This window comes from Rattus norvegicus, chromosome 2 (genome assembly GCF_036323735.1).
Source record: "Rattus norvegicus strain BN/NHsdMcwi chromosome 2, GRCr8, whole genome shotgun sequence".
Taxonomy (NCBI): Eukaryota; Metazoa; Chordata; class Mammalia; order Rodentia; family Muridae; genus Rattus; species Rattus norvegicus.
The window spans coordinates 200,337,955-200,352,026 of NC_086020.1; the positions used below are offsets into that span (position 1 = coordinate 200,337,955).

The 14,072-nt window shown below is 37.8% G+C and overlaps 1 protein-coding gene across 5 annotated transcripts in view; it reads right to left on the bottom strand.

The window, feature by feature from the left end:
• Positions 1-14,072, bottom strand: part of Ntng1 (netrin G1) — a 363,053-nt gene that overhangs the window by 185,976 nt on the left and 163,005 nt on the right. The window lies entirely within an intron of this gene.

The window sequence follows — 14,072 nt, forward strand, 5'->3', positions numbered from 1 at the left end:
TGGATATAGAAAACCAAGAGAAGAGACAAGGAGCTGTAGATACAAGCTTCACCAACAGAATACAAGAGATGGAAGAGAGAATCTCAGGAGCAGAAGATTCCATAGAGATCATTGACTCAACTGTCAAGGATAATGTAAAGCGGAAAAAGCTACTGGTCCAAAACATACAGGAAATCCAGGACTCAATGAGAAGATCAAACCTAAGGATAATAGGTATAGAAGAGAGTGAAGACTCCCAGCTCAAAGGATCAGTAAATATCTTCAACAAAATCATAGAAGAAAACTTCCCTAACCTAAAAAAAAGAGATACCCATAGACATACAAGAAGCCTACAGAACTCCAAATAGATTGGACCAGAAAAGAAACACCTCCCGTCACATAATTGTCAAAACACCAAACGCACAAAATAAAGAAAGAATATTAAAAGCAGTAAGGGAAAAAGGTCAAGTAACATATAAAGGCAGACCTATCAGAATCACACCAGACTTCTCGCCAGAAACTATGAAGGCCAGAAGATCCTGGACTGATGTCATACAGACCCTAAGAGAACACAAATGCCAGCCCAGGTTACTGTATCCTGCAAAACTCTCAATTAACATTGATGGAGAAACCAAGATACTCCATGACAAAACCAAATTTACACAATATCTTTCTACAAATCCAGCACTACAAAGGATAATAAATGGTAAAGCCCAACATAAGGAGGCAAGCTATACCCTAGAGGAAGCAAGAAACTATTCGTCTTGGCAACAAAACAAAGAGAATGAAAGCACACAAATATAACCTTACATCCAAATATGAATATAACGGGAAGCAATAATCACTATTCCTTAATATCTCTCCATATCAATGGCCTCAACTCCCCAATAAAAAGACATAGATTAACAAACTGGATACGCAACGAGGACCCTGCATTCTGCTGCCTACAGGAAACACACCTCAGAGACAAAGACAGACACTACCTCAGAGTGAAAGGCTGGAAAACAACATTCCAAGCAAATGGTCAGAAGAAGCAAGCTGGCGTACCCATTCTAATATCAAATAAAATCAATTTCCAACTAAAAGTCATCAAAAAAGATAAGGAAGGACACTTCATATTCATCAAAGGAAAAATCCACCAAGATGAACTCTCAATCCTAAATATCTATGCCCCAAATACAAGGGCACCTACATACGTAAAAGAAACCTTACTAAAGCTCAAAACACACATTGCACCTCACACAATAATAGTGGGAGATTTCAACACCCCACTCTCATCAATGGACAGATCATGGAAACAGAAATTAAACAGTGATGTCGACAGACTAAGAGAAGTAATGAGCCAAATGGACTTAACGGATATTTATAGAACATTCTATCCTAAAGCAAAAGGATATACCTTCTTCTCAGCTCCTCCTGGCACTTTCTCCAAAATTGACCATATAATTGGTCAAAAAACGGGCCTCAACAGGTACAGAAAGATAGAAATAATCCCATGCGTGCTATCGGACCACCACGGCCTAAAACTGGTCTTCAATAACAATAAGGGAAGAATGCCCACATATACGTGGAAATTGAACAATGCTCTACTCAATGATAACCTGGTCAAGGAAGAAATAAAGAAAGAAATTAAAAACTTTTTAGAATTTAATGAAAATGAAGGTACAACATACCCAAACTTATGGGACACAATGAAAGCTGTGCTAAGAGGAAAACTCATAGCGCTGAGTGCCTGCAGAAAGAAACAGGAAAGAGCATATGTCAGCAGCTTGACAGCACACCTAAAAGCTCTAGAACAAAAAGAAGCAAATACAACCAGGAGGAGTAGAAGGCAGGAAATAATCAAACTCAGAGCTGAAATCAACCAAGTAGAAACAAAAAGGACCATAGAAAGAATCAACAGAACCAAAAGCTGATTCTTTGAGAAAATCAACAAGATAGATAAACCCTTAGCCAGACTAACGAGAGGACACAGAGAGTGCGTCCAAATTAACAAAATCAGAAATGAAAAGGGAGACATAACTACAGATTCAGAGGAAATTCAAAAAATCATCAGATCTTACTATAAAAACCTATATTCAACAAAATTTGAAAATCTTCAGGAAATGGACAATTTCCTAGACAGATACCAGGTATCGAAGTTAAATCAGGAACAGATAAACCAGTTAAACAACCCCATAACTCCTAAGGAAATAGAAGCAGTCATTAAAGGTCTCCCAACCAAAAAGAGCCCAGGTCCAGACGGGTTTAGTGCAGAATTCTATCAAACCTTCATAGAAGACCTCATACCAATATTATCCAAACTATTCCACAAAATTGAAACAGATGGAGCACTACCGAATTCCTAATATGAAGCCACAATTACTCTTATACCTAAACCACACAAAGACACAACAAAGAAAGAGAACTTCAGACCAATTTCCCTTATGAATATCGACGCAAAAATACTCAATAAAATTCTGGCAAACCGAATTCAAGAGCACATCAAAACAATCATCCACCATGATCAAGTAGGCTTCATCCCAGGCGTGCAGGGATGGTTTAATATACGGAAAACCATCAACGTGATCCATTATATAAACAAACTGAAAGAACAGAACCACATGATCATTTCACTAGATGATGAGAAAGCATTTGACAAAATTCAACACCCCTTCATGATAAAAGTCCTGGAAAAAATAGGAATTCAAGGCCCATACCTGAACATAGTAAAAGCCATATACAGCAAACCAGTTGCTAACATTAAACTAAATGGAGAGAAACTTGAAGCAATCCCACTAAAATCCGGGACTAGACAAGGCTGCCCACTCTCTCCCTACTTATTCAATATAGTTCTTGAAGTTCTAGCCAGAGCAATCAGACAACAAAAGGAGATCAAGGGGATACAGATCAGAAAAGGAGAGGTCAAAATATCACTATTTGCAGATGACATGATAGTATATTTAAGTGATCCCAAACGTTCCACCAGAGAACTACTAAAGCTGATAAACAACTTCAGCAAAGTGGCTGGGTATAAAATTAACACAAATAAATCAGTTGCCTTCCTCTATACAAAAGAGAAACAAGCTGAGAAAGAAATTAGGGAAACGACACCCTTCATAATACACCCAAATAATATAAAGTACCTCGGTGTGACTTTAACCAAGCAAGTAAAAGATCTGTACAATAAGAACTTCAAGACACTGAGGAAAGTAATTGAAGAAGACCTCAGAAGATGGAAAGATCTCCCATGCTCATGGATTGGCAGGATTAATATAGTAAAAATGGCCATTTTACCAAAAGCAATCTACAGATTCAATGCAATCCCCATCAAAATACCAATCCAATTCTTCAAAGAGTTAGACAGAACAATTTGCAAATTCATCTGGAATAACAAAAAACCCAGGATAGCTAAAGCTATCCTCAACAATAAAAGGACTTCAGGGGGAATCACTATCCCTGAACTCAAGCAGTATTACAGAGCTTAGTGATAAAAACTGCATGGTATTGGTACAGAGACAGACAGATAGACCAATGGAATAGAATTGAAGACCCAGAAATGAACCCACACACCTATGGTCACTTGATTTTTGACAAAGGAGCCAAAACCATCCAATGGAAAAAAGATAGCATTTTCAGCAAATGGTGCTGGTTCAACTGGAGGGCAACATGTAGAAGAATGCAGATCGATCCATCCTTATCACCCTGTACAAAGCTTAAGTCCAAGTGGATCAAGGACCTCCACATCAAACCAGACACACTCAAACTAATAGAAGAAAAACTAGGGAAGCATCTGGAACACATGGGCACTGGAAAAAATTTCCTGAACAAAACACCAATGGCTTATGCTCTAAGATCAAGAATCGACAAATGGGATCTCATAAAACTGCAAAGCTTCTGTAAGGCAAAGGACACTGTGGTTAGGACAAAACGGCAACCAACAGATTGGGAAAAGAGCTTTACCAATCCTACAACAGATAGAGGCCTTATATCCAAAATATACAAAGAACTCAAGAAGTTAGACCGCAGGGAAACAAATAACCCTATTAAAAAATGGGGTTCAGAGCTAAACAAAGAATTCACAGCTGAGGAATGCCGAATGGCTGAGAAGCACCTAAAGAAATGTTCAACATCTTTAGTCATAAGGGAAATGCAAATCAAAACAACCCTGAGATTTCACCTCACACCAGTGAGAATGGCTAAGATCAAAAACTCAGGTGACAGCAGATGCTGGCGAGGATGTGGAGAAAGAGGAACACTCCTCCATTGTTGGTGGGATTGCAGACTGGTACAACCATTCTGGAAATCAGTCTGGAGGTTCCTCAGAAAATTGGACATTGAACTGCCTGAGGATCCAGCTATACATCTCTTGGGCATATACCCAAAAGATTCCTCAACATACAAAAGAGACACGTGCTCCACTATGTTCATCGCAGCCTTATTTATAATAGCCAGAAACTGGAAAGAACCCAGATGCCCTTCAACAGAGGAATGGATTCAGAAAATGTGGTACATCTACACAATGGAATATTACTCAGCTATCAAAAACAACGAGTTTATGAAATTCGTAGGCAAATGGTTGGAACTGGAAAATATCATCCTGAGTGAGCTAACCCATTCACAGAAAGACATACATGGTATGTACTCATTGATAAGTGGCTATTAGCCCAAATGCTTGAATTACCCTAGATCCCTAGAACAAACGAAACTCAAGACGGATGATCAAAATGTGAATGCTTCACTCCTTCTTTAAATGAGGAAAAAGAATACCCTTGGCAGGGAAGGGAGAGGCAAAGATTAAAACAGAGACTGAAGCCATTCAGAGCCTGCCCCACATGTGGCCCATACATATACAGCCACCCAATTAGAGAAGATGGACGAAGCAAAGAAGTGCAGGCCTACAGGAACCGTATGTAGATCGCTCCTGAGAGACACAGCCAGAATACAGCAAATACAGAGGCGAATGCCAGCAGCAAACCACTGAACTGAGAATAGGTCCTCTATTGAAGGAATCAGAGAAAGAACTGGAAGAGCTTGAAGGGGCTCGAGACCCCAAAAGTACAACAATGCCAAGCAACCAGAGCTTCCAGGGACCAAGCCACTACCTAAAGACTATACATGGACTGACCCTGGACTCTGACCTCATAGGTAGCAATGAATATCCTAGTAAGAGCACCAGTGGAAGGGGAAGCCCTGGGTCCTGCTAAGACTGAACCCCAAGTGAACTAGACTGGTGGGGGGAGGGCGGCAATGGGGGGAGGGTTGGGAGGGGAACACCCATAAGGAAAGGGAGGGGGGAGGGGGATGTTTGCCCGGAAACCGGGAAAGGGAATAACACTTGAAATGTATATAAGAAATACTCAAGTTAATAAAAAAAAAAGACAAATATGACAGTAAAATGTTACATTTTGAAGCACAAACATGACTTCCATCCCTAGAAAGTAAGGAGGCCGTTTCTTAATATAGATTCTTTTCTAACAGACAGGAAGTATTAATTCTGGTCACAAAACAGATCAAAATACTAATCCCTAATTTTAAAATCCTCATAGGTTTCTATAAGGACTACACTGCAGTGTTCTTGAGTGGCTGTCTTAATGATAACACTCACGTAAGAACTAAAGCCACGGTTTTAAATCTTGAAAGAACCAGGTAGGCAGAGGTGCTCTGCGTAAATGGGATGAACTGAAGGCATCTAGAAGAAATCCCTGAGTTTATACTTCAGAGAAGGGAGCCAAAGGTACCCATTAGAAGTTCATATCCAGTTCTGACACATTCTATGATTGTATTTTTCAAGGGGAAGCTTGAAAGCCCTAAGTTTAGGTGACCATATCTAAGGGTAAAGTCAAGTCACAATTTCCAGTGGAATTTGTGCTGTAGCAACAAGCTTCCTTTCAGTGATCAGTTTGATTATTGTTGGCAAAATCAGAGTCCAGGCTTCCCAGGCAAGTCTGCCTTTGGTTTGACTTTTGTTTTGTCACCAGAGAAAGCTAAACCTTGGCACAAAGTTCTTGATCTCCTCAAGGTTTTCAGCTGCTACACAGATCCCAGAGGCAATAGCCTTGAAGCATTATTATGATGGTTACATGATGTAAACAAAGAGCCAGGCTCCCTTCTAATAATACTAAATGATTTCTTTACTGTTGTTGCCAAAGGATGAGAAGCAAAGCAACTGTGTGAAGTTGGCGCCTCCTCTGTAAGCTTTCTGCGTTGTTCTCACGATGTGCTTTGGCTTCTGGTTTGTGAAAGGATGTAGAAAGGGAAAAGTCTGCAAATTGTCAGTACCTACCCACTTGCTTCCTGAGAAGCCTCTGCAGCTCAGGTTTCTAAAGTCAGTCCAGGAAACTGGTCTACTGGTTAAGAGTTGAGAGCAGTGGCGTCAGACCGGTTTTAAATCCCAAGGGATGCCCTCTGAGAGGCATGGGATATATAATATCATAATGAAGTAGAGATAATATGACCTACCTTATAGGGTTCTAATAAAAAACGACATGAAACCTTTAGAAGTATGTCTGGAAAATGGCAACCGTATATGAAACTATGGCTATTTCAGTAGCTCAGGCTCTGATAAACCATCTATTATTAAAAGTACCATTGTAAGTCCTACCCAGGAAAGAAAAAAACATTTAAAATTATAATGCTTTATTTGTAGAAAATCTATTTTATAAATAAATAAAAAGTCTCTAGGCCTTTACATACAATTTCATAGAAACTATTTGTATACATATATGAAAAGGACAATGAATCTTTAATTGATTGTATTATCTTTGCTGAACACTTTGCGATTTGGCACTATCTATACCACCATATTTCTGTCCAATATGAGCCGACAATTGGGAGGGTTGAAATACACCATGATAATTTCCTCTTTCTCTCTCCCTCCTCCTCTCTCTTCCCTTCAAAAACAAAGAATTTAATTTCAAATTTTTACAAGACACATATTAGTATAGAGAATAATATAGTATGCTCATAACCCAAGGTGACCCTTTCCAGGAAAACACAAAATCTAGGGCAGCAATCTTCATAAAAGGGTTTTTTTTCCCCATCTGCAGGTTTTTTTCCTCCCAAGCTGCTAACATCATTTTGTAAGTTTTGATGCTTACATTTTCTTTATATTAGCACAAAACCTTCAAAGGAAGGTTCTCAGGCAAGAATCTGGATTTCTATTTTTTCCCAGTCACCCTGATATGATTTATTTTTCAAATATCAAGGAGCTGTCCTTGTTCAGTCATGTCATAAGCATTCTAGCCCGGCTTGTGCACATGTAGATAATGACAAAGAGTCACCTCTGCACCTGTCGAGCAATGACCATAGGACACTAAGGATAGGAAGGAACATCTTGCCTTAGCTATGTGGAAATGACAGGCAGAGCTGTACCTTCAGTTTGACACAACAGAACAACATCACAAAACAACCCAGGAGATTTAAGAACTTGATTTCTCTTTCAATGGCATTAATTGTATTTACAAATGACTTCACCAAAACAAACTCTTGAACGGCATATTGTCTGCTATGTAATATCCCAGGATGCCTTTTCATATCAAAAGCAATTTAAAAATTGCCTATCCTCCTCCCAAACACTTCCACTGTCTCTGAGCCTAGAATGATGCAATTAAGAACTAAGAAAACAATTAACCAGTAAAGATATGATCCTACAGAGGAGATCAGGGTTTTCTCTGCTTAAAGGTGGACTTCATTCTTACTATATTCTATAACTTAGAAATAATAAAAAGGTGTTCCTGTTTTATAAAACCGATTTACTAATGTTATCTGAGCATCATAAATATATAATGCTATATTATATCTCTAAAATTTAAATTTTATCTTTACTGAGTAATTAAGAAATTGTACAGTTTATTGTTTTGATCTTCATGACTAACCTCTCTGCTCATTATATTCAGAATGATTTTTTTTTAATTCTTGATTTCATTGTCTCAATATCCTGCATCTGGGTGATTTGATTAGCTGCAATGTTGGGTCTGCTCTTTCCTATTTTCAAATAAGAGTTTTATTTCAGTTATTGTCATTTGTATTCTAGAACTTGCTCTGCTTCCCCAGGTCTGCTTTTACTCCATGATGGCACTGACCTCTCTAATTTCATTAGGAGTAAATCATAGGTAATTTCTGAAAGTATGCCTTCCATCTCACGAAACCGACAGCCACATCTCTAAGCATTTGTACGCCAACTCTGCTGTGATGCAGAATTACTGCAGTCGTTTTCATCTTTGAGACTGTCTTGATATCGTTGCCCTTGGCGTTAAGTTTTTCTTGAGTACCTTAAACAGTAGCAATGGTTCTTTTGGGGAGAGAAGGATTTATTAGAGAGTTGATTCTGCCAACTTAAATCTCAACTGGTAGCACTCAAACTTCAGAACAGATAAGAATGTTTTTAAGGATCTAGACTCTAGGACCTATGCCCCTCTGTTTGTAGCTCAGTGTAAGGCTAATTGTGTGTCCAGACTCATCACTTGTTATGGGGGTAATATGAAAATTTTAGATATGCACAAAATTAAAACAGTGACACAGTGATCCACTATACATCTATCATTGTTTCGGACAACATCTATATTTTGCTAGTCAGGATTCTTCCCTCATCATAGCTCACATTTTTCTTCATTTTGATAAGGAATATTTTGGTGTAATATTGTAAAATATATCTTAAGTGCTGTATCATTCATCCTTAAATCTGTAAAACCTTTCCCATCTGTTGAGATCCTTTTCTTTAGACAATTACAATTGATATTATCACATATAGTGCATGTAAAAGTAATTTCCAATAGCTCATCAGGACAGTCCATTTCCAACATCTAGTAATCCAAGAGCTCTTCTGTAGTTTGACTGATGACTCAGCTTCATGCAGTGTCTATGTATATGACCGAACATGGTGGCATTGCTCATCTGTGTACCGTTCTGTTCCTTATGTTGAAGGAGCATTTTAAAGACTTGTTCTCTAGGTTCTAGACTAGATTTCAGCTTTTGATCTTTCCCAGAGTGAAGCTGTTTTACCCACACATACTGGAACCATTCTATCTTATAGCAATGGTGGATGGAGATGAACATGGATTGCCTTAACTGTGGGTCAGGAAACGAAATCTAGAACTAAAAGCAAACTCGTAGTACAGCTTTGCACTATAACGCTAAGGATACTCACTGTTTAACATTCACATAGTTAAATATATAGTATGTAAATGCCTAAAGATAGCTGACATAAGGTAACCTTTTATTAAAGGCAAGATATTGTTATAGTTACTTAGTCATATAGAGTCTTATTTGGAGACAGTCAGTCATTGAAGGCAGAAAAAAAAACCCTAACATTTATAAATGTTTTCTGATACAATGCAGAATGTTGTGGCAGGTGACAAAGAAGAAATGCAGAAATAGAGCTGAATAGCAAGAAGAAATGATGGGCCAGGCAGGACAACATGCTCAATGCAGGCCTTCCTCAATGGTGACCATAGCTGATGCAGTTGTGTTGTAAACACAGGAGAGATCGAACTTAACCTCCATTAACTTTTTAATTCTTCCTTATAGATCTTGTTTACTTCACTTGGGTAAAATAGAATAAGAAAAATAGAAAAATGTAATTAATATGTAGAACTTCATACTTTCTTGGCACTGTTAGAAGTGTATGGTGGAAAGAAAAATGAGATAAAATGTATGTTTTCCAAGCTCTAGTGGTCTAGTGAGAGACTCGGTGAAATGGAAGTTTGTGAAATAATTACCATTTAAAAACATCGAGATATAAAGCAGACAGGGGACGGGGAGAGCTATAGACACAGACGATACTGATGTCTCAATGTATCCTTTGAGAATGAAAGGTATTATTGCCAATACTCACAGAAAGTTTCCAGGTGTGAGGTATTCAGAACAATCTAGGCAGCTTATGTGAATCCTGTGTTCATCAGGGAATTTGACAATCAAATTCACGAAAGACTGTGGGACTGTAATGATCCAGGATTAAAGGAGGAAGTTGGCCACCCTACTATCAACCCTAGAAGAATTTACTACCTTGACACTTATCAGACTTTACTCCTTTTTACACTTGATAAGGTTTTACCCCAGACCCCACAACCCCTGAGTACACGTATGAAGTGTCTTCCAATACTCCTGTTCTGGCTAATTGTACACAGCCACATAAACCTTGCCCCAGAGACCCTGACCACCTCCCTAGGGACATAAATACCCCTTTCTCTCATCTATCCCCCACCCCATTAACCTGAACCAATTCTCTGAAGCTGTTCAGGGGTAGGGAGAGTTCTTTATCCAAGTACTCACTATCAACCAAGTGCCTGCATTGCACCCACCCACCCTGGGCCAAGAGCAATGGGCTAGGCTATGCTGAGGGGGAAAAGCATAGACAAGCATCAAAAGGCTATAGAAATAGCCAGATCAGATGACTGAAGATGAAATCTGAATAATATCACTATTAACGGGGTAAATACAGATGAAAAAGGCATAGGGATGGATAGGCTGAAAGAAGTGAGAGGCAAATGAGAGTGGATAAAGGTAACAGATAGTTCCAGTAGTCAACAAGGACCAATGAATAGTAACAGCCCAGTGAAAAAAAGATGTTAGGGAGATATCTACTGAATTCAGCAATTAATCATCCACTTCTGGACTCTAAATTGAATATTTGTTAAATATTTGTTTGAAAGTGTTTGGTTCTGGAAATTGACCCAAGGGCATTTTACATGCTATGTAGCAACTTTAGGGTGAGGTCTACCCCCAACTTGCTTTCTCTTTATAATTTGGAATGGGTCTAATTAAGTGACTCAAATTGGCCTCATCCAAGCTCTGTAACTCCAGAGGGCCTTGAACTTGCAGTCCTTCTGTCCTAGCCTTCTGATTAGCTGGTATTACAGGCCGTCTATACTCTGCCATTCCTTAGACTAGCTAATAGTTCCTGTTCACATCATCTGAATATGCTATATATGTATATACATGCTGAATATGCTATATATATATTTCTTTTGTTTGCATTTATAGCAATAACTATAAATGACAATCCTGAGTTTTACACACATTGTACACATAAATCGTCCATTTACAGACCTGTAAAACCTGCATGGTCACTGTTGTTTTAAAATGGAAAAATAATGTTTTTCTTGTTGTAATGAAATACAGATCTGAGGCTAAATCATGAAGATGCCAAGCCCCATTCACTTTTTGCTAACACCACAAACACACAGTGGGAGTGGGTATATGTGGGAAAGTCAGGGATGTAATTCACTCCACCAGGTCAAATTCACAAAGCAAGAGTTCAAACAGAGCTTCTTATACTTCCCAAACAACTCCAGTGTAATCATACAATTTCTTTCTGACATTGAACAACTGAATACAGTGAAAAATTCTGAGGACGATTTTAATTAAAAAGTATTTTCAAAAGCAAACATGAATGGAATTTGCATAAGGGCCAGTGAAAATCAGATGTCTGAGTGTTGCAGAGACTGCATCTTGGATGCTCTTAGGTTGGCATTACTTTGGGTAAAAGGACTTTTGACTTAAATATGGTCAATTGATCCTATGTGTTGGGACACTCTGAACTTCAGATGAATTCAGAATTCAAAATATTCAATGTATTTAAGGCAAAGTTATACATTATAGATAAGTAAATGGAACCAACATAAAGGAAACGCTGAGGGAGATTATGTACAAACACTAACTGTGGGCTCTGACCAACATCTATAAGCATCTCTAGGAAAAGCAAAACTATTCTGTCCTCTCAAATATCAATCCCACCACAGTGACCAGCTTTTCAGATTATCTGCTTTCAAAACATGTCTTTGTTTGGCCTGGCAAAGACGATGGTACCGGTTCACTGACAGTTATTGGCTTAGTAGAGACAGAAATGCAGATAAAGAGAATATCACCCTCCCATTCATGCTCTAACCTGGCTCTGGCATACTGAGACATATGGTGCTAAACATGCCTTTAGCCTGCAGGTCCTCAAACACGCTCCTTGTGAAAGTCCCTTGGAGATGCAGCATGGGACTTTGGCTGCATTCAGACCACAGTGTCGCCCAAGGGTTTTTCAATTTTTGGTGTGAGTTAGAATCACAGGTGGAGGTGTTATTAAAAATTAAATTTCTTGGATTCCACTTTAGTCCTATTACATGAAAATCTCTGGAGATAGGCCCCTGGCAATTCTGCTGCCCTCAGCTCTGGTCCTGCTTCTGATACCAATCACAACTACAGAACCATTTCTCTGGCCCTCAGCCCCCTTCTAGCCTGGACTGTAATCATTTGCTGTGTGGCAGATGGTGCTAATGGCGGAGGCTCCAGCCTGGTAGCCTAGGTGTTGGCAGTGGCTGCTGCCTGTCAAATCTACTCTCCTTAAAATCCTTCGTCTTTCTTCCACTTAGAAACAAAGAAAAACTAAAAGCCAAACCAGCATACTTTTAAAAACATAGAAGTAGAGACATCTAGAAAACGTACACGTGAAAGATAATCTCTGATTACCATACTGGTCCATGGTAGCTGTTGTTCATCTTGTAGTATGTTACCTGCATTGTGTTTTTAAACAGTTATAGCAATTTACGGAATCATGTTCATTAGTATTGAATACATGTCTATGGATTAATTAATGAAATTATGTGATCTTTACATCATTACATTCTTATATGGAATAAATCATTACGTACTACTGTTGTAGTTTATGAAGCTGGGGCTTAGAGAGGCCATAGAGATAATGACTGATTCTTGGTTTGGTCATAAAGAATATCATCTTTCCTTCTTACTTGCTCAAATAGGCATATTTCCCAGATATTACAAACCATTAGAAGAAGCACTCATGGTGATCACATATTCTTGGAATTAAGACTCTTCCATGTGCTCACCAAATGCTCATAATCCAAAAATGGATTACACTTAGATGAATATATGATTTACCTTTATATGTATTCCCAATTCCGTCCTTGGGAGAAAGTCCCAGAAAATAAATCAACATGCCAAAGAATAAAAATATATTTTAAATGTAATATTTTATTTAATGTAATTCTTGATATGCAGTGCCAAATTATTTTTTAAAAAGGTTATAGAAACTATTTTTAATTCTTAAAACTATCCTGACCAAAATAATAAGCCAGCCAACTTTCATTTTTCCTGCCAGTTTACTACAGATGATCATATCCATTCATGCATCTGTGGTAACATTTCTCATTGTTTCTTGAGGGTAATTCCTAAAGGGATTGCTGAATCAATAAGTACACACATTTTCAAAGCTGTTAATATTTGAGAACATTTCTAAGCTGTCTGTTGTAAAGGGCACCTTTTTACTCCCATCAGCAAAAGCTGTGAATGGCTGCTTCCTTAAACTCTGGTCAACATGGAACATCTTTCAATCTATATGTTGAAGAGGTAACCAATTAGATCATCTTTTCATGTTTGTTGACTCGCCACTTTTAATTTTCATTTCCCAACTTTCCTGTGGTGTCTTACAATTATTTACAAAGTATTTTAGATATGAATATTTTTCTCACTAATTCAAAGGAGTCATATATTACAATGATTAACTTATACAAGTCGTTAAATGCCTCTAGTCTGTCATCTCTGCCATTTTGAGGTAACTAAGTACAAATTTAAATATGGTTGTGTCTATAAATATTTTCCTTTGCACATCTAACTTTGGGTTTAGATAGAATTTAGAAAATTTATTCCCTTTGTACCAAATATAAATATTCATATATACTTTTCAGTATCATTTATATATGTCAAATCACTACCTTTGGTACATTTGCAGCATAACTTAAGGGTAGACAATATAAAAACTATTTTATATTTGTTCTTCGGTCATACAATTAATCAGCTAAGTCAGCAATATTTCTTGAATAATTCATTCTTTCCTCTGTGAAAGTTTGCCCTTGAATACATGTACTGTTTACCTCTGAAAGATTTTTAAATATCCCTTCAAATACAATCAATAAGCAATCTAATTTATTGATTGATCCATCTGGTATCATTTACCCAGTTTATGCATATTTATGAACAATTTAACAGACAAAGGACAGAGTTAAAATTTTTCTCAATTTTATTATTATTATATATTTAAGTAAGACTCTCCTCTTTATTAGGCAGTTAGCTATCTCACATACAAAAGCATGTTTTTGTGTAATTTTGGA